General features: G+C 50.3%; 1 long non-coding RNA gene across 1 annotated transcript in view; it reads left to right on the top strand.

Moving 5' to 3' along the window:
- Window positions 1-646: 646 nt before the first annotated feature.
- LOC111177596 (uncharacterized) overlaps window positions 647-23548 on the top strand; it is a 150532-nt gene continuing 127630 nt past the window's right edge. The window contains exon 1 of the long non-coding RNA XR_016392058.1: window positions 647-10317. This is a non-coding gene — a long non-coding RNA (uncharacterized LOC111177596). The remainder of the gene's footprint in view (window positions 10318-23548) is intronic.

The following is a 23548-nucleotide window of genomic DNA, read 5'->3' on the forward strand; positions in this document are numbered from 1 at the left end:
GACACACAGTAAGTACCAAGTCAGAGACTGAATCTCTAGCCTGGCTCCAGCGTCCGTGAATGTAGCCGGTCCCCAGCCTGCAGCATCTTGTCTATTTTTGACCTCAGAGGAGTCATGAGGACAAGAGGAGACTGGAGAAGACTCCAAAGGGTTCCCTGAGAACAGATTTCTCTGAGATCAGGGAAGGTCTTGAGGGGAATAGATGCAAAGTTGGGTGATTCATTTCCAACTACACAAAGATGCAGGAGAGAAACTTGAGGGTCTTTTTTTAAAATTAATTAATTAATTAATTTATTTATTTGTGGCTGCGTTGGGTCTTTGTTGCTGCGCGTGGGCTTTCTCTAGTTGGGGCGAGCGGGGACTGCTCTTCGTCGCGGTGCACGGGCTTCTCATTGCGGTGGCTTCTCTTGTTGAGGAGCACGGGCTCTAGGCACATGAGCTTCAGTAGCTGTGGCTCGCGGGCTCTAGAGCACAGGCTCAGTAGTTGTGGTGCACGGTCTAGTTGCTCCTCGGCATGTGGGATCTTCCTGGACCAGGGCTCGAACCCGTGTCCTCTGCACTGGCAGGGGGACTCCTAACCACGGCGCCACCAGGGAAGCCCCCAACTTGAGGGTCTTTAACTGACATTCTCCAGGGGCTACAGGGAGGGGCCTGGGGCTACGTTTGTCTCATAAGGCTTTCATGGCACTGAAGTAGAACTGGTGTGAGGATACAGGTCTGGAGAGGGAAGACTCAATTCCATTTAAACTGGGACTGGAGACAGTTAAGTTAAACTCTATGAGAGACAGTTCTTGTTCTCAGTTTGCTCTTTGGTTTTTTGCTGTAAGTGTGTTTGAAGATGCCTGGCCATTGGAGAGAGAAGGACACAGGAGTGAGAAGGAGTGAGAAGCTGAAGCTTTGCCACATGGTGTCTGTGGGATGGTGGGCAAACCACTGACCTCGCTGAACCCTGCTCTCCCTGTCTGCAAAATGCATGAGTCCCTATGTCAGAAGGTGGGGACCTGGGCACCATGTGTATTTAGCTCCTGGCCCAGATTTGGCCTTCCATATTCCATAATTGGTAGCTATTACTATTATTATGGCTATAACCATAGATCATTAATTTACAGTTTAAAAATGCTTCACCTATGTCATTTTGTACTTTTTTATTGAAGAATTAAATTTCTATGGGAAATCCTCCTAATTGGCTGGATTCAGTAGCATCCGCATTTCTCCAAAGTGTGCGTAACAGATAGGCCAGGACGGGTACTGCTTCTCTCTGGTGGCACCCACCCACCAAGGCACTTTATCTCCTACCACCTACCGAGTGTTGACGGTGGCAGGCACCGTCCTGTGTGCTTGGGGGACGTCACCTTCAATCCTGACAAGAACCCTGCAGTCCGGACCTTTCCCCCACTTGGCAGACGAGGAAGCCCGAGGCTCAGAGAGGTTAGGTGACTTGCCTGAGGTCACACAGCTGGGAAATGCTGAGCGGGGATTCAGAGCCAGGTGTGTCTCTCACGAAAGCTTATACCTCCTCCCAGATGGCGGATCTAGGGTTTAGGGAATTCTCTGGGATCGGAACTGGCCTTGCAACGATGGAGAGAGTGACCAGCTAAAGGCTGTTCTGTGGACAGTATGAATTCTCTGGGGATGGCTCTTCTGGGGCTGAGCAGCTTCAAGAAACCCTAAAGAAACCCTAAAGATGGGAGGATGCCATCTCTACATGTCAGGTGTCCCCCACTGGCAAGCGAAGCTAATCCCTCTTCCGGAATCCCCATGTGGCTCACCTCCCTGGCTCCCACCCTGGGTTCATCTGCCTGGTGTTCAAGGGATCAGATGTGATGCAGGGAATGAAGCTATAACAACCCCTTACATTTGTCCAGGGCTCTGTAATTTGCAGAGAACCCATCATCATGATGGCCATCCATCATGGCCTCTGAGCTAAGAGGAGGTAGTATCCCTACAGATAAGAACAGGAGTTTTGAGGCACACTGACTTGGGCCGGAGTCTCCGTTCCACCCTTTACATGCTGTGTGACCTTGGGCAAGTCTCTCTACCTCTCTAAACCTTAGTTTCCTTACCTGAGAAATGGAGGAAATACCTACTGCATAAGATTTTTATGAGGGCTCATTGAGATTATGCATATACAATATATATGGTTATATTACGTATTTATATATAAAATCTCATTTAACTCTCATAATAGCCCACAAATAAATAATAAATATTGATACATAGCAATGCTTTAATAAATTAAGGGACTTCCCTGGTGGCACAGTGGTTAAGAATCCGCCTGTCGATGCAGGGGACAGGGGTTCGAGCCCTGGTCTGGGAGGATCCCACATGCCACGGAGCAGCTAAGCCCGTGCGCCACAACTACTGAGCCTGTGCCCTAGAGCCCGCGAGCCACAACTACTGAGCCTGCACACCACAACTACTAAAGCCTGCGCGCCTAGAGCCCATGCTCTGCAACAAGAGAAGCCACCGCAATGAGAAGACCTAGTACCACAATGAAGAGTAGCCCCCGCTCGCCGCAACTAGAGAAAGCCTGCACACAGCAACGAAGACCCAACGCAGCCAAAAATAAATAAATTAAATTTTAAATTAATTAATTAATGTTAGCTAAGCACAGCCACACCCCCAAAGGTAGATAATAAGAACTCTTACTTATGAAGCCAAGTTCTTTTCATCATATTTTGTTATACTGCACCCTGACTGTCTGCTCACCCACCAGACTACAAGCTCCAGGGGAGGCCAGAGCCGTGTCTGTTTGCTGAACCCTCCACCCAAAGCGTCCAGCAGCGTGTCTGACACGTAGCAGGGGCTCAATACATCTTTGCTGTTGGATCAGCGATCTTGTTTAATCCTCACAGCAGCCCTTTGAAGTAAGAGAAATATCGTCCCCATTTTACAGATGAAGAAACAGAGGTCGAGAGAGATGAACAAGGTTACACAGCTAGGAAGTGGTGGAACTGGAGTTCACACTCATGTTCCTGACTCACAAATCTGGACTGTGAACCATCAACCATCCTGCCAGAGAGAACGATTTCCTCTCGGCAGACAGAAGGCTGGGACCACGGCTCCCGGGCTGGCAGCCCTGAGCCCTCCCCATCACATTTGAGAGGGTGATGGGTGGTCCCCAGGCCCAGCCTCACAGCTTTCTGAAGAGCACCATTGGGCCATTGCCCAAGAGGCCCTGGGATAAGAGCTCGTGGACTGGGGGAACTAGTCCTGAGCCCACCGCGTATGTGTCCCAGTGGTAGGACTTAAACCAGATTGGGGACAGCACACGTTGAACGACCTCCTTCATTCCCCAAAGAAAACCCCGTGGGGCTGTTTCCTCCCCAGGAGGGAGCCCTGCCTTGCTGGGGTGCCATTCTCTTTGGGAGGAGGGACAGCTGTGGGCGGCAGTGAGCTGGGGGGCACTTGGGCAGCGGCCATTCTCCCCCCCTCCCCTGCAGCCTGGGGGACAGCGGTGACCGAAGGCTTTGAGAGGGGAGCCCTGAGCAGCAGCTTGCAGGGGCCTGTGCTGGGTGCGGCGGGTTTGCTTACAGATGGCTGGAGGAGCCCGTTTCCGAGGGCTCTGAGAGGCTGGCAGGGAGTCTCCTGGGGAGGGAAGCTGGTCACTCAGGCTCCATCCAGCTCACCTTGTTAACTCACAAATGTGCCCCATCCCTCGCGGAGTACCTGTTCCTCTTTCGAGGCCTCAGGAGACTGACATCATTCACCAGCCTAGTGAGAGAAGGAGCTAGAATTTAAACTCAGGCCTGTGTGAGTCCAGGTCTGGTCTCTGGGCTTCCCGTACCTCACTCTGCGTATGTGCGGTCAGGCGGAAGTGAGGCTGTGTGGGTCAGGAGCCAGCGAGGCCTCTGCTGCCCACGGACATCCCCTCACGGCTACCACCCGCTTTAGATCCCTGGGGAAAAGCAGGTGGGTGCCCCAGGGGATGGTGGTGGGAGGGGCATCACACAGGAGGAGAGAAGAGGCAGAAAGGAGGCCAGGTGCCATGGATGTCCTGCTCTCTTACCTGACACCTCAGTCTGTGGAAGCACGTTTTGGGTGGGTGCTGGGGAAGTGGAGGCTGGAAGGATGGGATCAAAGAGAGAGAGAGAGAGTGTGTGTGTGTGCGTGTGTGTGTAGCACACTGGATAAGTAGTCTGGAAACATGGCTCTATTCCCAGCCCTGATAGAAAGAGGGCAGGAGACCTTGGAATTCACTGTTCCCCTCTGTGCCTGTCTGTCACATCAGGAAGATGGCTTAGGTGCTGTCTGAGGCCCTCCCGCAGCCCCACCACCTTTCTCAATTTCTAACCTGAGCAAAGGCACAGATGCAGAAGCCTGACTGCCTGGGTCCAATTTGACTCTCCCCTTTAGCACCTGTGTGCTTATAAGCAAGTGAATCAACCTCTCTGGTCTCTCAGCCCTGACTACAAAACAGGGATAATCATGGCTCCTGATCTCATGGACTGGCTGTGAGGATTCAGTGAGTTAATCCATGCCAATCAGCAAATGCTCAGTAAATAGTACCTACTGCTATCATTACTATCCAGATCCTTTATCCACAATCCTGAGCTCCCAAACACTCTGAACACCAAAAGCTTTTTAAAAATTCATTTGGCAACTATTTTTAGTCTTTATTTACCCATGGACTGTGAATATTCATTAGTTTTCCTGCAGAAATGTTAATGCATTTGATTACAGGGCCCTGTCCCAGATCATCGGAGTGATATGAAATAGGTGGTATTTCCACCATCTTCCCTTCCTAAATTCCAAAAAAAAAAATGTTCTGGATCCTGAAATACATCTGGCCCTAAGGAATTTGGATAAGGGGTTGTGGACCTGAGCTCTTTTTCAATTCTTCCAATAATCTTGGAAAGTAGATGAACTTTATTTCCGTTGTACAGATAGAGAGGCTTTGAGGAGTTAAAGCATTTGTCCTGGACGCCAGGGCTCACCAGCGACAGAGCCAAGACTCAAGTCCCCGCCTCTGATTGCAGATCCCACACTGGTCCCTTCTGCAGCCCTCCTAGGCTGTCAGACCCCCGAGGCCCCTGAGGGCCTGCGTCTGGTTCAAATCTAAGTGCACACACCAGGCACTTAGGACTTGGCCAGTTCAAGTCTATTGAATGAACAAATGCATGCAAGAGCAGAAGACACGAGATTCTTCTCTTGGACGGACCAGCATCTCCCAAAGGAGACAAGGAGGAAGAAGATGAACTCAACAAGAACCATGCCCCAGGAGCCTGCTAAGCTGCCCTGCCATCTGTGCCGAAGTTAGAGTCATGGGCCTACGTTTGCCTCTGCCCGAACTCACTTGCCAAGGGACTCTGAGCAAGTCCCTTGACCTTTCTGAGCCTTGGTTTCCTCATCTGTGTAGTGAGGATAATAATTCTCAGGCAGCCATGGTACTTGGCAGGGGATTGGGATGTATTCAGTGAGGTGACACAGGGCCTGATTGGTGCTTAAGAACAGCTGGAACTGACCAGCTTCCCTCCCCAGGGGACTTCCTGCCAGCTTCTCTGAGCCCTTGGGAAACAGGCTCCTCCAGCCATCTGTGAGCAAACCCCCAGCGCCCAGTACAGGCCTCAGTAGGATGCAGCTGAGGGCTCCCCTCCCAGAGCCTTCAGTCACCACCGTCCTCCAGGTTGCAGGGGGGCGGAGTCTGGCTGGGCCACTCCCCCAGCTCACCGAAGCCCACAGCTGTCCCTCCTCCTGAAGAGAAGGGCACCCCAGCAAGGCAGGGCTCTCTCCTAGGAGGAAATAGCCCCGCGGGGGTTTCCTTGGGGAACAAGGGGCGTTGTTCAGCGTGTGCTATCCATGATCTGGTTTAAGTCTTACCTCCCTGGACAGGTATATGCTGGGCACAAAGTATCATTTGAAGGTTTCCTATTCAATACAGGAAACCCGTTACTGCTGTGAGTCGGGCTTAGAATTCCTGCTGCTTACCCCTCCCTGACTCTGCTCTTCCTATGTGCTGGGGTCCGCAGTGCCCCCTCCCCTTGCCCAGACACCAGAACCTGGCCCCTCCTGACTAGCTTTATCCAGCTGTTGCGGCAAGACCCTCCCAGCCTCCCTTCTTCTCCCAATTCCACTGTTGAAATAAAACATCCATCATGCTTCATTTACCTAATAAGCCTCAGTCTCCATTCTGCTGGGTGATTAACCAGCTAGAGTACCACGTGCTCCCCATCACAGGCTCTCGGAGATCGCCACGGGCGGGGTGACTAGAGCAGCCCTGTGCTGGCCGAGGGCCTGCTTTCCTTCCTTTTGCTTTACACCCACCCCTCATCTTTTTTTTTTTTTTTAAATGAAAAATGACCCTGAGATTCCATTAAGTTCCCTGTACAATAGCAATTATTCTGGAGAAATTGATGGTGACTCTGTTAATGACTGCTCGGGCGGATGTTAGTGTACCAGGGGACAGTATACATTGTCCTGCTTGCTGCAGCCAAAGCAGGGAAGGATTCCCGGGGAGGGCAGCAGGGACCTGGACGCAAGGTGGGCGGGGCATGGATCTATGGTGGGCGGGGTATCGATGCAAGGAAGGTAGGCCGAGTTTCATTAAGACAGTAATAATTTCTAGTACTTCTCAGAAAGGATTTCTCACCGGTTTGGGGTGTCTGGGAGGAGAGTGTTCGTTTCTGGGGTAACTCTCTGCTTTGGGAGTCCCGCCCCCCTCCCACCTCCCCGCGGGAGGCAGCGCCAGGGCCATACTTCCTGCCCCTGCGCTTTATATCCCCGGAAGTGCCGTGCGCAGTCGGGAAAGAGCAGGAGATCCAATCACAGGCCAAGAGCCGACTCTGGCCGGCCTGTGGGTGTGGTCTGGGGCGTCCCTCAGCAACTTTTGGCGCCGGGGAAATGAGCACAGTCGCACCTTCTCCCACACCGCAGCACGGAGGCCAGGGGCAGACCCGCCAGTGGCCTATCCAGTACCCATCCCTTCTGCTCCCTCCTTGCTGGCAGAGCCAAGTGGGGGCATCTGCCCTAAGGGGTGGTGTGGGTCCCTCTCTGGCCCAAAGAGTAAAGAGAGCTTTGTTCAAGTCCACCGCCAGTGGTGGGCAAGAAGGGGCCCCGTGATGCAGTTCTAGACAGAAAGCAGAGGCTCTGTGGGGGCTTCTGGGAATGGATCCCTTGCTCGTAAAAAACTGTGCGGAGAAGGGACTTCTTGCTTCCTGCGTCTGGACACGGCCCAGAGTGTTCTGAGACCCCAAGAACTGTACAGGACACCTCTCGCCGCTTGCAGCTGTAGCAGCCATCTTGCAAGCATGGAGGGAAATGCCTGAGGACCAGGTGAGAGCAAGAGCTAATGAGTCAGGCTTTTATTATCCTTCTAAATCAGCGGTCTCCAACCTTTTTGGCGCCAGGGACCGGTTTCATGGAAGACAGTTTTTCCACGGATGGGGGTGGGAATGGGGATGGTTCAGGTGATAATGCAGGTGATGGGGAGCGATGGGAAGCGGCAGATGAAGCTTCGCTGGGGCTCGCCCTCCACTCACCTCCTGCTGTGCGGCCCGGTTCCTAACAGGGGGTTGGAGACCCCTGTTCTAAATGATCAGTAGAAGTGGACCTGGGGTGCTCCAGCAGGAAACCTGCAGCTTCCCAGGCTCTGTCTCTGAGTACAGGGGGAGACAGAGCAGTTCTGAAGCCCAGGGAAGGATGTGACCACTCAGAACCTTTCAAGTGGAGTGATTTTTTTTAATGGCAGGGATTAGAAACTGTTGTAATGTTTTTCTTAATTGATTCTTCTAATTGCAAATCAATAGAACTGATTTGCACCCTGACTGGGTTTGTTTTGTTGTGAAGTGACTGGGGGCCTTGAAGGACTCCCTTTGAGAAGAAGACTTCAGGTGAGGTGAAACCAGAGATTTCCAATTGTCACTTGTGGGTGGCAGGAGGGGCAGGGACCAGGGACGGAGAGGGAACTGGTTCCTCTCCTCTCTTCTTACCCTTCAGATCTCACAAGGAGGCTGACGCTTGGTGAGTAAGGGGCAAATCCAGCGGGTGGAAAGGGCTGGCTGTCAAGCTGTCCCCTCCAGCCCCTGAGGGCTGTCTCTGGCTGGAAAGTTGGACCCCCAGTAGACACAGCCCTTTTCTCTGGACTTCTCTGAGCAGCCGTAAGATAGCCTGGAAACGTATTCATCTAGTCAGTACAGCATGAATATTTCCCGAGCACCTACTATGTTCCAGGCTCCAGATAGAGACTGGGGATTCAGTGGTGGATAAGACAGCTATGGCATTGAATGACAGAATCAATCAGGATTCAGCTGCCAAGAACTGAATCATCTCTGACTATTTATGCAGAAAAGGACTTATTGCAGAGTACTAAATTACCTTTATTCTTTTTTAATTAAAATTTTTTAAATTTATTATTTATAAATTAAAAAATTTTATTTATGTATTTTTATTAAAAAATTTTTTTTAATGACCTTTAGAACTGCTGAAAGGTCTGGAGAAATAGGCATTAGGCTGAGCTCCCAGGAGTGACCCTTAAGAACCAGGCCTCTGAGAATGTCCCATTCAGGCCGTATCGGGGCAGTTGCTGCCGCAGTCGCATCTTCTAGAACCCCAGTGCCTCTGCAACAAAATGGGAGCCTCATGTTTGCCTCTGTCCCCTCTTGGCTCAGTTCTGAATTTGAGTTTCAGATGAGTCCATCGATTGGTAGAACCCAAATCAGTGTGGAACTCTAGCTGCAAGGGAGTCTGTGCATGTAGGTGTTTGTTCTCTAGGAAGGACCCCTTGGAGCAGGAGGTAGGAATAGATGGTGAGCAAACCTGCACTTTCAACACAGCAACGGATTACACAGTTTGTTAATAACTTTGTGGTTAGTGCCTTGCAGAAAAAGCAGGGGGAATTGTTAAAAGGAACTTGTCTAAATTCTTGGCAAGAATCAAAAGGAAACCATGACTGTAAAAGTGGATGGTGGTGGGGCTTCCCTGGTGGCGCAGTGGTTAGGAACCCGCCTGCCAATGCAGGGGACATGGGTTCGAGCCCTGGTCTGGGAGGATCCCACATGCCGTGGAGCAGCTGGGCCCGTGTGCCACAACTACTGAGCCTGTGCTCTGGAGCCCACGAGCCACGGCTACTGAGCCCACGCGCCACAACTGCTGAGGCCCGTGTGCTTGGAGCCTGTGCTCCGCAACAAGAGAAGCCACCGCAATGAGAACCCTGTGCACCACAAAGAGTAGCCCCTGCTCACCACAAATAGAGTCCACATGCAGCAGCGAAGACCCAATGCAACTAAAAATAAAAAATAATAATAATAATAAAAAAAGTGGATGGATGGTGGGACCATAAAGGACTGTCTGATGGTAGCAGCTTCCAGTCCCAAAGGCATGGCCCTCGTGTCTCCTGGAACTTAGCTGTGCTCCCTCACCTTCCTTGTCCCCAGGCCCACATGGCGGTCATCACTGTGTTCCTGATACACCCCAGCAAGATCCTGGCTATCTCTATCCCTCCTCAAACCACAAGCCCACCACTCTTGTTCAAGTGGTCCAGGTATCCTAGGGCCCACCCATTTGTCCCAAGCTCCCTGGACAGGAGGTGTGGTGGGCACAATGAATGACCCATCATCTTGGCTCAGCCACCAGCCCTGCCTGCCTTGGGAGGCCTCCATACTGACCCTTTCTGGTGTGAGGCCACCCTCCATGGTCAGGAGAATGACTCAGCCCACTGTAGAGCCACATTGTCCACACAACTTATCTCAGTATTTCTTGAAGGTTGGTCTAGGTCCCAAACAACATTGGATTCTTTTCCCCCAGCTTTATTGAGGTATGGTTGACAAAATGTATGTGTTTAACTTTTATTAATTTTTAAGGTGTACCATGTGGTGTTTTGATATATGTATACATTGTGAAATGATTACCACAATCAAGTTAATTAACATACCCACCACCTTACTTAGTGACCATTTGTGTGTGTGAGGGGAGAACATTTGGGATCTAGTCTCTTAGCACATTTCAAATATAAAGTATCTTATTATTAACTATAGTCAACATGCTGTACATTAGGTCTTCAGAATGTATTCATCTTATAACTGAAAGCTTTTACCTTTTGATTACCATCTCCCCTTTTTCCCCATCCTGAGAGGTTGCTCTGGTAATCATTCTACTCTCTGTTAACATGAGGTCAACTTTTTTTTTTTTTTAAGATTCCACATAAAGTGGCTTATTTTACTTAATATAATGTCCTTTAGGTCCAGCCACGTTGTCTCAAATGGCAAGGTTTCACGTTTTTTTGGCTGCGTCGTGAGGCATGCAGGATCTTAGCTCCCGTACCAGGGATCGAACCTTCACCCCTGCAGTGGAAGTGCAGAGTCTTAACCACTGGACTTCCAGGTAAGTCCCTTCCTTCTTTTTTTAAGGCTGAATAGTATTCTGTTGTCTGTATATACACCACATTTTCTTTATCCATCCATCTTTTTTTTTTTTTAATTTATTTATTTGGTTGCACCGGGTCTTAGTTGCGGCAGGCGGGCTCCCCAGTTGTGTCACATGGGCTCCTTGGTATGGCATGGGAACTCCTACTTGCAGCATGCACGTGGGATCTAGTTCCCCGACCAGGGATAGAACCCGGGCCCCCTGCATTGGGAGCGCAGAGTGTTATCCACTTCGCCAGCAGGGAAGTCCCTATCCATCCATCTTTTGATCAACACTTAGGTTGTTTCCATGTCTTGGCAACTGTAAATCATGCTTCAGTGAACGTGGGAGTGCAGATATCTCTTCAGGATCTTGTTTTCATTTCTTTTTGATAAATACCCGGAAGTGGGATTGTGGGATCATACGGCAGTTCTATTTTCAATGTTTTGAGAAATCTCCATACTGTTTTTCGTAATGGCTGTACCAATGTACATTCCCAGTGACGGTGCGCAAGGGTTCCCTTTTCTTCACATCCTCACTGGCACTTGTTACCTTTTGTCTTTTTGCTAGTAGCCATTCTCGTAAGTGTGAGGTGATACCTCTTTGTGGTTTTGATTTGCATTTCCCTGATGATTAGTGATGTTGAGCATCTTTCCATGTACTTGTTGGCCATTTGTATGTGTTTGGAAAAATATCTATTCAGGTCCTTTGCCCATTTAAAAAATTTAATTATTTGGATTTTTTTGTTTTTGAACTGTGTGAGTTCCTTATATATTTTTGGATATTAACACCTTATCAGACATCTGGTTTGCAAATAGTTTTTCCCATTCAGCAGATTGCCTTTTCCTTTTGTTGTTTCCTATGTGGTTCAGAAGCCTTTTAGTTTGATTGTAGTCACACTTGTTTACTTTGCTTTTATTGCCTATGCTTTCGGTGTCAAATCCAAGAAAATCATTGTCAAGACCAATGTCAAGGAGTTTTCCCCTGTATTTTATTCTAGGAGTTTTATGGTTTCAGTCCTTACATTTAAGTCTTTAATCCATTTTTGAGTTAACTTTTGTGTATGGTGTAAGATAGGGACCCAGTTCCATTCTTTTGCATGTGGATATCCAGTTTTCCCTATACCTTTTACATTTTGAAGAGACTATACTTTCCCCATGTGTATTCTTGGTAACTTTGTCAAAAATCTATTGACTGTGTGTGTGGGTTTATGTCTGGGCTCTCTAGTGTTCCACTGGTCTATGTGTCTGTTTTTATGCCAGTACCATACTGTTACTATAGCTTTTTAATATAATTTGGAATCAGGAAGTGTGATGTCTCCAGCTTTGTTCTTCTTGTTCAAGATTGACTTCGAATCTCTTGGGGGTGAGACCATAACACATGCATTTTCTGCAGACTCTCCCGGTGACTCTGGTGCACCCAGGACCGAGGACCGCTGCTCTGAGCATACTGGTTAGAGGGAGGCAGTGCAGATCGTGGGAGGCACAGGGGACTTGGTGTCACAGCCTAGTTTTACCTCTTACTCTCATTCAATCTTCAGATTCTGGTTGTCCTGCTCTGAGGCCCAGTTCCTAACCCAAAAATGGGGGTGATGATATCATTTGTTTCCCGGGTTGGTTGTGGCTGTGAAATAACACATGCAAAGCCTCTACCAACTGGAAGGCACTGTTTAAACACCTGGGTGATCCTTAGGAGCCTTGGTGAGCGTGACATTTAGGAGGCAGAGTTCAACAATCCCTGATAATTTAAAAAAAATTTTTATTCTTTTTTTAATTCATTTTTAAAAATTTTATTGAAGTGTAGTTGATTTACAATGTTATGTTTAATTTCTGCTATACAGCAAAGTGACATAGTTATATATATATATTCTTTTCCATTATGGTTTGTCAAGGATATTGAATATAGTTCCCTGTGCTACAGAGTAGGACCTTGTTGTTTATCCATCCTATATATAAGAGTTTGTATCTGCTAATCCCAAACTCCCACTCCCCTTGCCCCTTGGCAACCACAGGTCTCTTCTCTATGTCTGTGAGTCTGTTTCTGTTTTGTAGATATGTTCATTTGTGTTGTATTATAGATTCCAAAAAATTCATTATTCAAGTTTTCAAGGACATAAAAGGGTTTCAAATACACAGTCCACAGCAGTGCTTATCAAGCTCCCTTTTCCTTCCTACTTCCTTTTCACTTATAAACCCTCTTCCCTGGCTCTACCGGAATCCAACTCCTTATTCCCCTAAAGTCCCTAAGCCCCCTCTACCCCCACTCCAGGGGCCTGCTTTTCTCCTCTTGCCCTGTCCCTCCCCCTCAACATGTTGTATTACTTATAGGTCAAGTTAGCCCTCTTCCTCCCCAAAAGAAGCTGCCCTGCCCAGGAGGAAGGAGAAGGGGGTAACTGAGTAGAGAATGAGGGGTTTGTCTTTGGCGGACTGGATGGGGTTGAGGAAGATTGGCGAGCATGCTCACCTCAACACATTGTTTTTGGTCTGTCACATCAGAGAGTAGAAATATTTGCAGTGTTCACCTGTGATCGGTGCTAAGGGTGTCCATTCTCTCATAGGGGAATGGAAGCCCTTCCCTCCTTCCGTCTCTCCCTCCCCCTGCCCCCTTTCCTCCCTCCCTCCTTTCCTTCCTTCCTTCCTTCCTTCCCTCCTTCCTTCCTTCCTTCCTTCCTTTGTCTCTTCTCTCTGTCTCTCTTTTTCTTCCACCTATAAAACTGGGTTATTCTTTTATCCCACCACCATTTATTTTATCTGTAATATTTAACAAGTGTTCTCTTTAATTATAAAAGTGAATACATGCTTTTGTGAACATTCTCAAACAGGGCAGCTGAGCATAAGGTCAAAAAGCAAAGGAGTCCTTCTGAGTGTCAGTTTCCTTGCCTATAAAATGAATCCCATTCCAGAAAGAGCTGAGAGGATGAGGCGCCCCTGCGGTGGCTGGCACCTGGCTGGCACCCTGAGCAGCTTCTCATTTTACTAAAGGAGTAGGAGACACTGCAGGGGGAAGGAAGGGCTGATGCTGGGTGGGGTGTAGATTCGTGAATTTGCATGTGTAAAAATGCGGCTGGGGCCAAGGGGTGGTGTGTCCTTCTGCCCCTACCTTTGCAATCTCACCCCCTCACCCCGCCTGGTTGCTCCTGTCTCCTCCCTTCCCAGTACCAGGTGGCTTAGAGCCTCAGATAAAACCCCACTTTGGCCCTCTGCTTCAAGGCAGGCAGAACTGAACCGGCATCACAGCCAGGCCTGCTGGGCCCTTAGCTGAGGGCATGAAAAAGGCTGAGGGAGGGTGAGAGGAGACGGAGAAGGAAGCTGGATTCTGGAAGGCCTGGCTGGGGCTGGGGCAAGATACCTGAGGCTGGAAAGGGGTCGTCTAAGTCACCCTGCATGGGGGGCCTTGAAGAACTCAGCCTGGTTCCAGATCCTGTAGACTCCCTGTCATGCATATTTATTTGTCCATTGAATCATTCAGTCAATTACTTATTCAACAAAATTGTATTGAACCTCTTCTCTGTGCCCAGCACTGTTCTAGGCACTGGGGATACAGCAGTAAGTGAAGAAGCAAAATCCCTGCTCTGGCGGAGATCTGTCCCAGTGTGGGAAACAGACAATAAGATAAAGTAAAATGGGTTACAGGCTAGAATGTGATGAGTGCTATGGGGAGAATAAAGCAGAGAAAGGGAATGGGAGTGATGGGGTTGACGTTTTTGAAAGAATGACCAGAGGAAGCCCCCTTGAAATGATCACTTAGAGAAAAGGCCTGAAAGATATGAAGAGGAAGCCTGTGAATGTGTGGAGGAAGAGCACACTAGACAAAGGGGCAAGTGCAAAGGCCCTGAGGCAGGAGCATGTCCCAGAAACAGTAAGGAACAATGTGGCTAGAGCAGGATGAGCAAGACAGAGAGCAGTGGGAGGCGAGGTTGAGGAGCATCAGGGGCCAGATCCCATAGGGTCTTGTAAGCTCTACCCAGTGAAGACTTGGGCCTTGCCTCTGAGAACACGAGAGCCATGGGAGATACGAGCACAGCTGTGCCATGATTGCACTTGTGTTTTAATAGGACCACACAGCTGCTGGGTGGAGCCTAGACTCTTGGGGCAAGGGTCGAATAGGAGATCAGGGGGAGGACCACGTAGGTGAGAAGTACCAGTGGCTGGTACCAGGGTGGTAGCAGCGGGAGGAGTGCGAGGTGGTCAGATTCTGGGTACAGTTTGAAGCTATGCACAGTTGGCTGCATTTGCTGGAAGATCAGCTGTGGGAACTCAGGCGGTGATGCTGCTCAGGCCAGCTTGGCTGACGGTCTGTGGTTCCAGTGGTCCGTCCTTTTCACACGGGTCTCCCCTTGGGGAGAGAGCTGGCCGGAGCCAGGCCATTGTGAGGACCAGTCCACCTGGCCGGACTTGCTCTGGCCCTGCTCCGTGAGCCAGCGGGGAGGCCTGAGGAAAGACCACAGCTCCGTGAGCACACAGGGGCCAAGAACACAGCCTGGAGTCAGACCCACTGTGGCAGGGCTCCTGCCCCTGCCGTGGGCTGGCAGGACTGACTGACCCTGGCCTGACCGGGAGTGCCGAGCTGGCAAAGGTGGGGCTGGGTTCCCAAGTCGTACCTCTTGCTTCCCACTCTCAAAGTCCCCCTCTCTTTCGGCTGGTCACACTGAGGAGAGCTTGTCACAGGACCCAAGGGGACCCACTGAGAGGCGCTTAAGGAATAGCTCCTCTGGGGCCCTCGGTTTACAGCAGCAGTCCTCAAACAGGGACAGCGTCCCCAAGGAGACATTAGGCAACGTCTGCAGACATTTTGGTTGTCACAGCTGGGTGGGGGGTGGAGGTGGTGCTCTTGGCATCTAGTGGGCAGAGGCCAGAGATGCTGCTGAACATCCTACAATGCACAAGACAGCCCCATAGAAAAGAATCATCTGAGTTATCCGTCCCAATCCATCAGTAGCACCAAGGTGGAGAAAACCTGGCTTAGAGGCACCTTAATTCACTAACCTTACCAAGTGTGGCTGACTGCAAACAAATGGCCACAGATTTCTCCCATCTCTATGTGTGTGTCCTTTTACCCTGTCAAGAGGGGGAATCTGTTTCTTCACCCCTGTGACTTGCTTTGACCAACCGAATACAATGGAAGTGATATCATGAGATTTCTGAGCTTAGGCCTCAAGGGGTCCTGCAGCTTCCACTGTCACCTGGTTAGAGCTCCAGGCAGCAGTCAGGGCCAGCCACCACTTCAAGGTCATCTTAAATCGTCCAGCCCCAGACAGCTGCCAGATGAGTGCAGCTGTGTGAGTGATGCCAGATGAAACCAGCAGAAGACCCGCCCAGAAAAGCCCAGCCCAAATTGCTGACCCACAGAATAGTGAGCAAACAGAAAGTTGGTTGTTTGAAGCCCCTAAGTTTTGGGCCTGTTCGTTTGGCAGCAATAGACAACTGATACACTGGGAGGATGCATGTTTTATAGGGGGATGTCTAGGGACCACATGCCTTAACCCAGCGGATTAATGGGCACATTTCAGTCCATGGAAGGCAACTGAACCTCAGCCTGGGGCAGAAGCAGAATGCTTCTTCCTGTTGATCAAACCCCTCTAGGTGAATGGCCACCAGTGTGGTCCGCATAGAAGGCTGGGTCCAATGTGCATACAGAACAGCTGTGATCTGGCTCTACTAGCCATAGGTCAGGTGGGGAGCAGTTGGATACTGGAGACCAGGTTGATGGTAAATGGCTGGAAAGTGGGTGTGGCTTTCAAATGGGACAGTCACGGGCAGGAATGCTGGTTCTACTGACTACCAGCTGCGCAACCTCGTGCGGGTCATTCTGCTTTCTGCTCCAGACCTCATGCTTGCTCCTCTGGGAGAAGGGTGATCATACCTCTCTCAGGCTTGTTAGGAAGATTAGATCAGATTAAATGAGACAATGGATGTGAAGGGTTTAGCACTGAGTCTGGCACAGAGAGTGGCTTGTTGACTGATTAAAAACAGACGCACTGTTTGAGGAGGGTTGGCTGAGTAGAGGGTACAAAGGCACCATCCAGTCTGTGTGCTCTTTTCAGCTGAGGAGGGAAAAAAAAGGACTGGGAGCTGTAGGACCTAGGCTATTGCTGGGTGTTTCCAGAATGGAGGTCCCCAGATGAGAAGGAAGAGCAGGTGTAAATCACACTGGCATTGAGAGCAGAAGGCAGGCAGACAGTCGGTCTTCATATTATTCCTGTGTGAGCCAGCATGTGGTGTGGGTTTTAATTTAAAGCAAGCATTTAGTGAGTTGATAAACAGGAGTGCACACCTCCTGCCCTCCCAGGCCCTGAGCCCCAGAAGAACAATTATCCTGGAGAGAAGATGAAAGGAACATATGGAGATGAATTCTAATAATGAGCAGAGGGCAGGCGGTACCTGCCTTCCCGGGGCGGCTTTGGTGGGGCTCGGGTGGAGATTGTTCACACACCAGCAGGTACCAAAGGTCAGCTGAGGTCTCGCCTCCTGCTTCCCTCTGCTGGTTCAATCCATACGGTGGGATGGAGACAGGCCGGGTGCCCTTTGATCTTCTTTTAATCCTGCGGTCCGGGGCGCCCCCTCCACTGGTGGGGTCTCCATGGCATTGTATGCGGATGGTCCAGGTGGGCGGGCTGGTTGGGTGTTTCTTTGCCTTTCCTCAAAGGCTGACACAGAGTGGACACATAGGAGGCCCATTGGTCTTTGTCTAAGGTCCCCAGACCCAACTGGAAAGGTGGTTGTTTGGATTCCAAGTTAGAGTTCATGGCAATCCATTTCACACTATCCAGGCAAAAGAGGGGCTTCACTGACTTGGAGGATTGACCTAAGGAAGGAGCAGGACAGTGGGATCCCAGGCACCAGACCACCATCACTAATAGGACCCTCCTTATGTCTCATGTCAGTGTTAGTCTCTCTGCTGGTTTTCTCTGCAACACTGAGCACCCTGACTGCCCATAACCCCCATCCATAGCTTTCCAGCCTTGTTCCAGTTGAAAAGAGCCCCAGGAAGGGCTCTCTTGGCCCAGCTTGAGTCCCATGTCCGCTCCTGCACTGTGGCCAGGTGGGTCCTTTGGTAGGTGGTCTCTTCCACAACCTCACTGGTGGGTGGGTGAGGAGGAGGGAGACCTCCCCAAAGAAGTGAGGGTACTGTTGCCAAAAAGAGGGGAGTGCCAGGCAGGTAACATAGTGGTGATACTATGGGGGGGGAGTCAACAGAGTGGCAATGGGGCTTTCTTGAATTACTCCTATTGTTTCCTTAAAGCCCACCAGGAACCATATATTCACTCATGAGTAGGTTATCCACACCCATGGAAGTATTGCCAACCACTCTGGACCACAGTCATAGCCTGGTGTCTTATTTCTGCCCCAAGACCATCTTGGTCATTCTAGGTCTTTGATGATTGAACTTGGAGGAAAAAAACATAATCATTGCATAATGAGTGCAGTTGGTTTCTATTTATTTTTTCATTTTTTATTTTTTGCGGTACGCGGGGCTCTCACTGTCGTGGCCTCTCCCGTTGCGGAGCATAGGCTCCGGACGCGCAGGCTCAGCGGCCATGGCTCACGGGCGCAGCCGCTCCGTGGCATGTGGGATCTTCCCGGAGCAGGGCACGAACCCGTGTCCCTTTCATCGTCAGGCGGACTCTCAACCACTGCGCCACCAGGGAAGCCCTGCAGTTGGTTTTTAAATCAGACTTGTTAAATATTCTAGTTCTGAGGACGAAGCTTGGGGCGGGGTCTTTTCCTCTAAGCGCCCCCTTGCACAGAGAACACACACTTAGGAGGTAAAAGGAACACAGGATAAGATTTCTTACGGTATCACTTAGGATCTGGTTCAGCTGCATGTAACAGCTGAATAATGGTGCTTAAACACACAGGGTTCTCTCTTACCCAAAAGAAACTTGGAGGTATAAGCTGGGAGACAGTGTTCCGTAGGCCTCCTGTGTATTCAGGTATCTTATAAACAGAGCCGCGGGCAGCTTTTCTTCTCAGAGCATGTTTTCAAGGATGTTTTATAGTGCTTGGGTTTGGAAGATAGATACAGTGCCATTCTCTGCGTCAAAGGGTAGATTTCTTTGCTGTCCAGGATAGTAAAGATACTGTCTCGCTCAGGGCAAAGGTGGGGCAGGACTGCCAGTGGCCCCGTTGTAAAGGATTGGCGTTCCCAAGCTTGGGGTTCCTCAGCTGTGACCCAAACCCACTGCGTTTATAGCATCTATCTGGACTGCTCAACACTGCCCCATGGGAACCAAAGCAAACTGACAGGGATGGGAAGCTCATGCTGCCTGCTGTCCTTTTTCTCTGACCTGGGAGTCTAGTGTCTTTTGCCAGTACCCATGAAACCGTGACAATCTAACTGGTTAGCTTGCAAGGAGGGTAAAATTTCAGACCCTTCACAGTTCTTGACAGTATATAGTAAAGGGCTGGAACGGTGACTCCACAAAGTCATCTAGGCAAGGTTCCTTTTATCCTTCTGCTCCAGCAATCTTCAAGGTCACTGTGTGCTCCAAGATGGCTGTTGGAGCTCCAGTCAGCACATCTTCATTCCAGTCAGCAGAAAAGAGGAAAGGAGATTGGGATTGACATATATACACTAATATGTATAAAATAGATAATTAATAAGAACCTGCTGTATAAAAAATAAACAAAATAAAATTCAAAAGTTCAAAAAAAAAAGAGGAAAGGAAAAGTCAACACCTACCATCTCTCCTGGAATTCACAACACTTATTGGCCATCACATAATCTAGGGCTTTACCTAGCTGCAAGGGAGGCTGGGAAATGTCTTAAAGCTGGGTGCAGTGCTGCCCCAGGCAGGGATTTGTTACTAAGGAAGAGGGAGAATGGATGTGTTGGGTGGCCAGTAGCCTCTCTGTCCTAGGCCCCACCTCCTGCCTGCCATCCCTTGTCTGTTGGTGGGGACAGGAGGGAGTTCCTCATCTGAGTACAGTCCTCACTGAGGATGGAGGAGATAGTGAAGGGCAGGTTTGGAGAAGGGTGTATTAGATGAAATCCCCTCCCTACCACCCCAGGGGACTCGAAAGATAGTGGGAGGGATGGGCATGTGCATTACTAATTACAAAACATTGTGAAAAGTGTGATCAGAGCCGGGTAGAGGTCATCCAGCCCAGGGAGCTATGAGAGCGCTAATGGGGGCAGCTGCATTAATCGGGGATCAGGGAGGGCTTCCTGGAGGAAGCGATGCTTGATTTGTGTCTGGAAGGATGAGTAGAAGTTCACCAGACATGGTTTGGGGGTAGGGCTGCCAGATAAAATACAGGATGCCCAGTGAAATTTTAATTTTAGATAAACAACTAATAATTTTAGGATAAGTATAACCCATATGATATTTGGAAGGTATTTGCACTAAAAGATCATGTGTTGTTTATCTGAAATTCACATTTATCTAGCATCCTGTACTTTTATTTGCTAAATCTGGTAACCCTATGTGGGGATGAAGACAGTCCGTGTGCAGTGAGCTGACGCAGAAAAGCCCAAGGGCTGGGGAGCTGGAAGCAGCTTGGCAGGCAGGAGCGAGTGAGGAGGTGTGTGAGGGGGTGTGGGGGGCTGGGAGGAGGGGGGCGAGGCTGGAAAAGGACGCAGGGCAGGTCATTATCTAGTGAACAGGAGTCAGGAGAAATTACCCTGTGCCAGAACTCTCGTACTGACTCCTGTCATCCTCAGCCATCGCTAGGAGAGAGGCGCTTGTACTATACCCACTTTACAGCGGAGGCAAAGTAATAGCTAGGCAGTGGTGGAGTGGGGATTCCAACTCTGGTGTCAATCCAGCTGTGCCTCCTTGGGATAGTCCATGGCCCTGCTGCGTGTTATCTCATTCACCCAGCTCCCTATCATCCTGCAGGGTTGGCAATCGCACAGCTGCCCGAGCAGAGGAGAAAATGAGGGGAGGCCCAGGCTGTTTAAAAGCTCCTTGAAAACGCAGCCCTTGGACTCTCAGAAAACAGCTAGTCCAGAGGCTTCCACACTTGGCACTTAGCAGCCCTTAAGGGTCCTGAGAGGGGTGGGGCCTCTGAAGAGGTGAGGGGGAGAGGGGGGAGGAGGAGGGATGGGGAGAGCCTTGTGAAGGAGAGGTTGACAATGGGGTGGGACTCCATCTAGAGCACCGCGTATGCACGGGCATCTGTGAGAGGCTGCCCATGAATACAAAGTGGCTCAGTGGCTTTGGAAACAAACATCCTGCTGGTAGCCCAACGCCCTCCATTTGCAGGGAGGAAACTGATTCCCCGGAGGGGTGGCGGTGGGGCGTGATCTTGCTGGGTGCAGCAGGGTCTCCAGAGCGTCGCTGGGCAGTCTTGGCCCCACCCTACCAGCCCATCTGCTTCTGCACCCCTGGACTCCAGCGCCAGCACGGCTGAGGCTGCCTAGGAGCCGGCCCGGCATCTCCAGCAGACACAGGCTCCTGCTCAGCCCGGCTTGGCCCGACCCTTCCAGGCCATGGGCTTCGGGGCATTGATTTTGGGCCCGGTGTGTGGATGGAGGGACCCGAGCGTTTACAGAGCTCGGCCGGGGTGGCCCGGGGGGGCCTTGCCAGGGCCCCGGAGGCCCAGGAGAGCCCCTATCCGTACCTGCTCCCCCGCGCCCTCTGCAGCGGCTGGGCCGGGGCGGCCCATTGTTGTCCACGAAATGTTTCCGAATCAGCCATTTAATGAGAACAAAAGGAATTAATTGGTGGTTTAGGCCTAATGAGACCGCTGTGCAAATTAACAGCCCTCACCAGCAGAAACAAACAGAGCCCTTAAATGAATTGCCGAAGAGCATTAAACTGAATAAGCTTTTGCCTGGATGATAAATAGCAGGTCAGAGGAGACCATCTGGCCCCTTCCCGGCAGCTTCCTTCCAGGGAGGAGGGAGCGAGGGAGCAAGGGCGGGGCCCAGCTGGGCGGAGCCAGGCGCGCACTCAGGCTCGCAGCCTCGAGCACACACGGTCACGCGTGTCCGTCCACACACAGCCGCATGCATACGTATTTGCACGCTCACGATCACATCTGTGCACCTCCACACAGTCACACTCAGACACGTTCACACATCCACGGACACACATTTGCACTTACACGTATATAATTGCACACACTCACACGCACACGCACGCTGGAGGTGCAGAAGGCTAAGGTGGCATTTGTCTCCAGGAGATGGGACAAGGCCCTCTGCCTGATCTGCCTGTGCCCCGAGGTAGGGGTTGCGGTGGGCGAAGGTGCTGAAGCTCCGGCCACCCGACACACATCCCCGAGGAATACTGGGCTGGGTGGGAGGATAGAGAGCAGCCCTGGCCCCCAAGGCAGTAACCCCTGCTCAGAGAGCAGTCCTCCCTCAAGGGGCCATGTGCGCGTGTCCGACATGCCCTTCGCCCCTGCCCGCCTCCTCTCTCCTACACACCTGCCGGCTGGTCTGGTGATCTTGGGGTGGAAAGTACTGGGCTAGGCAGTAACTCAGAGGAGGGTCACAGGCCTTCCAGCTGGTTCTGATGCATACTAGTTGCATGTCTAAGATTCCTTCTAGAGCTGATATTCTGGGTGGCTTGCCCCACTTTAATTTTTATTAAAAAAATATTTTTTAGATTACCTGTCTTCTCTATTTTTCACTCCACAAACACACAGTGGCTGCTTTTGTTCATCATTGAACGTTCGCGTAATCACATTGTCTGGCACGTTGGAGGCGCTTCATATGTATTTGTTGGTTGAATGAGTGAAACCAAATTCTTTCAAACAAGCATGTGTGTGTATATATACGTATATACGTAAGTATATACGTATATATACACACACACATACATACATACATACATATATATGTATAATCAGCCCAGGCTAAGGCTTTGGGGAAGTTTGGTGGAAATCCTAGTGTTGCGTTCTGTGCACGGAGGGCCCACATTAGACTCTAAAGATGTCTCGTGTCCCCTACTTGGGGAGCTCCTGAGGTGAGGTGTCCGGGTCTGGATCACTTAGTGTCATTAGAGTCTCCCACAGGGATGCTCTGCCCTTTCCCACACACCTGGCCATTCCAGGCTGTGGGAGTCACCTTGCTAAGGCACAGAAGCCTCTGATGGCCCCTCAGTGCCTGCCCAGTAGAGAGTGAGCGCTCGATACTTCTTAATAAGACAATTAATCTACCCATCCACTCGTTTATTCATTTGACAAACATTTTTCAGAGTCTAGCCTTGTGCTAGGTATAGTGTAACACAGGAATGATTTAAATTGGCCAAGTCTTCACCATCAAGCAATTTACATGTGTTGAGAGAGAGAGACAAGAAACTTGTATTAAGTCTCAATACGTGGAGAGGTTGGTCTGGCTCAGAGCTAAAAGAAATAATGGAAGGATCCATTTTAGGGAGGTGGTCACGGAAGGCCTCCCTGTGGAGGTGATGTCTAAATGACACCTGAAGAATGAGGAATCTGACATGCAGACTGTGGGCAAAAGGGCATTTCTGGAGGAGCAGACAGCATGTGCAAGGGTCCTGAGGTTTACATGCGGCCAGAGCCAGGAGGAGAGAGTGTTGCAAGGCATGCTTAGCAAGTTGGGCAGGCCAGAGTGTGCAGCCATGAGGATGAGTTTGAATGAGCCAATGAACATCAATTGTTAGAGTTTAAAGCATAAGTAATGGGAGAGAACTACAAGGATCCTCAACACAAAATTTTAGGGATCCTCAACCAACTGATGGTCACAGAACACCTCCTGGGTACAGCTCTGTGCCTAATGCTGTGGAGAACAGATTGATGTGAAGGATGTGGTCCCCGCCCTCAAGCCAGTGACAGCTGCTTTGACCTGGACAGCCTCTTCACACTTAGCACCTTCTGAGTGTGGCCCAGCTGAGAACTACAGAGAGAAGCTGAGGCTCTTGGGGCCTCTTTGCAGCCAACAGCCCTGGCTGTGCAGGAGGAGGCAACATGGAGGCTTGGCATGGCTGGGAAGACTTCCCAGGGAAGACGGAATGTAAACTGAGCTTGGGCAAATGAGCGGTAATTGTGGATACCAGTGCCTCTCTGCTAGACACACATCTCCTGCCCTCTCAATCTGTCTGCTAGGTTCAGATCATTAGCCCATTTCATAGATGAGGAAACTGAGGTACAGAGCAGGAATTAGAGCCACTGAGTAATGTAGGTGGGATTTGCCCCTGGCTCTGCCTGGCTTTATCCATTCCCACTTCAAAGAAATGGAAACACAGGGCCTAGGTCTGGGTGGCAGGGCCATGGTATGACTTTCATGGGCTCTGGGC

The sequence above is a fragment of the Delphinapterus leucas genome, chromosome 2 (assembly GCF_059928025.1).
Source record: "Delphinapterus leucas isolate spDelLeu-1000000601 "Yukka" chromosome 2, BTC_Dleu_Yukka2, whole genome shotgun sequence".
NCBI classification, from domain to species: domain Eukaryota; kingdom Metazoa; phylum Chordata; class Mammalia; order Artiodactyla; family Monodontidae; genus Delphinapterus; species Delphinapterus leucas.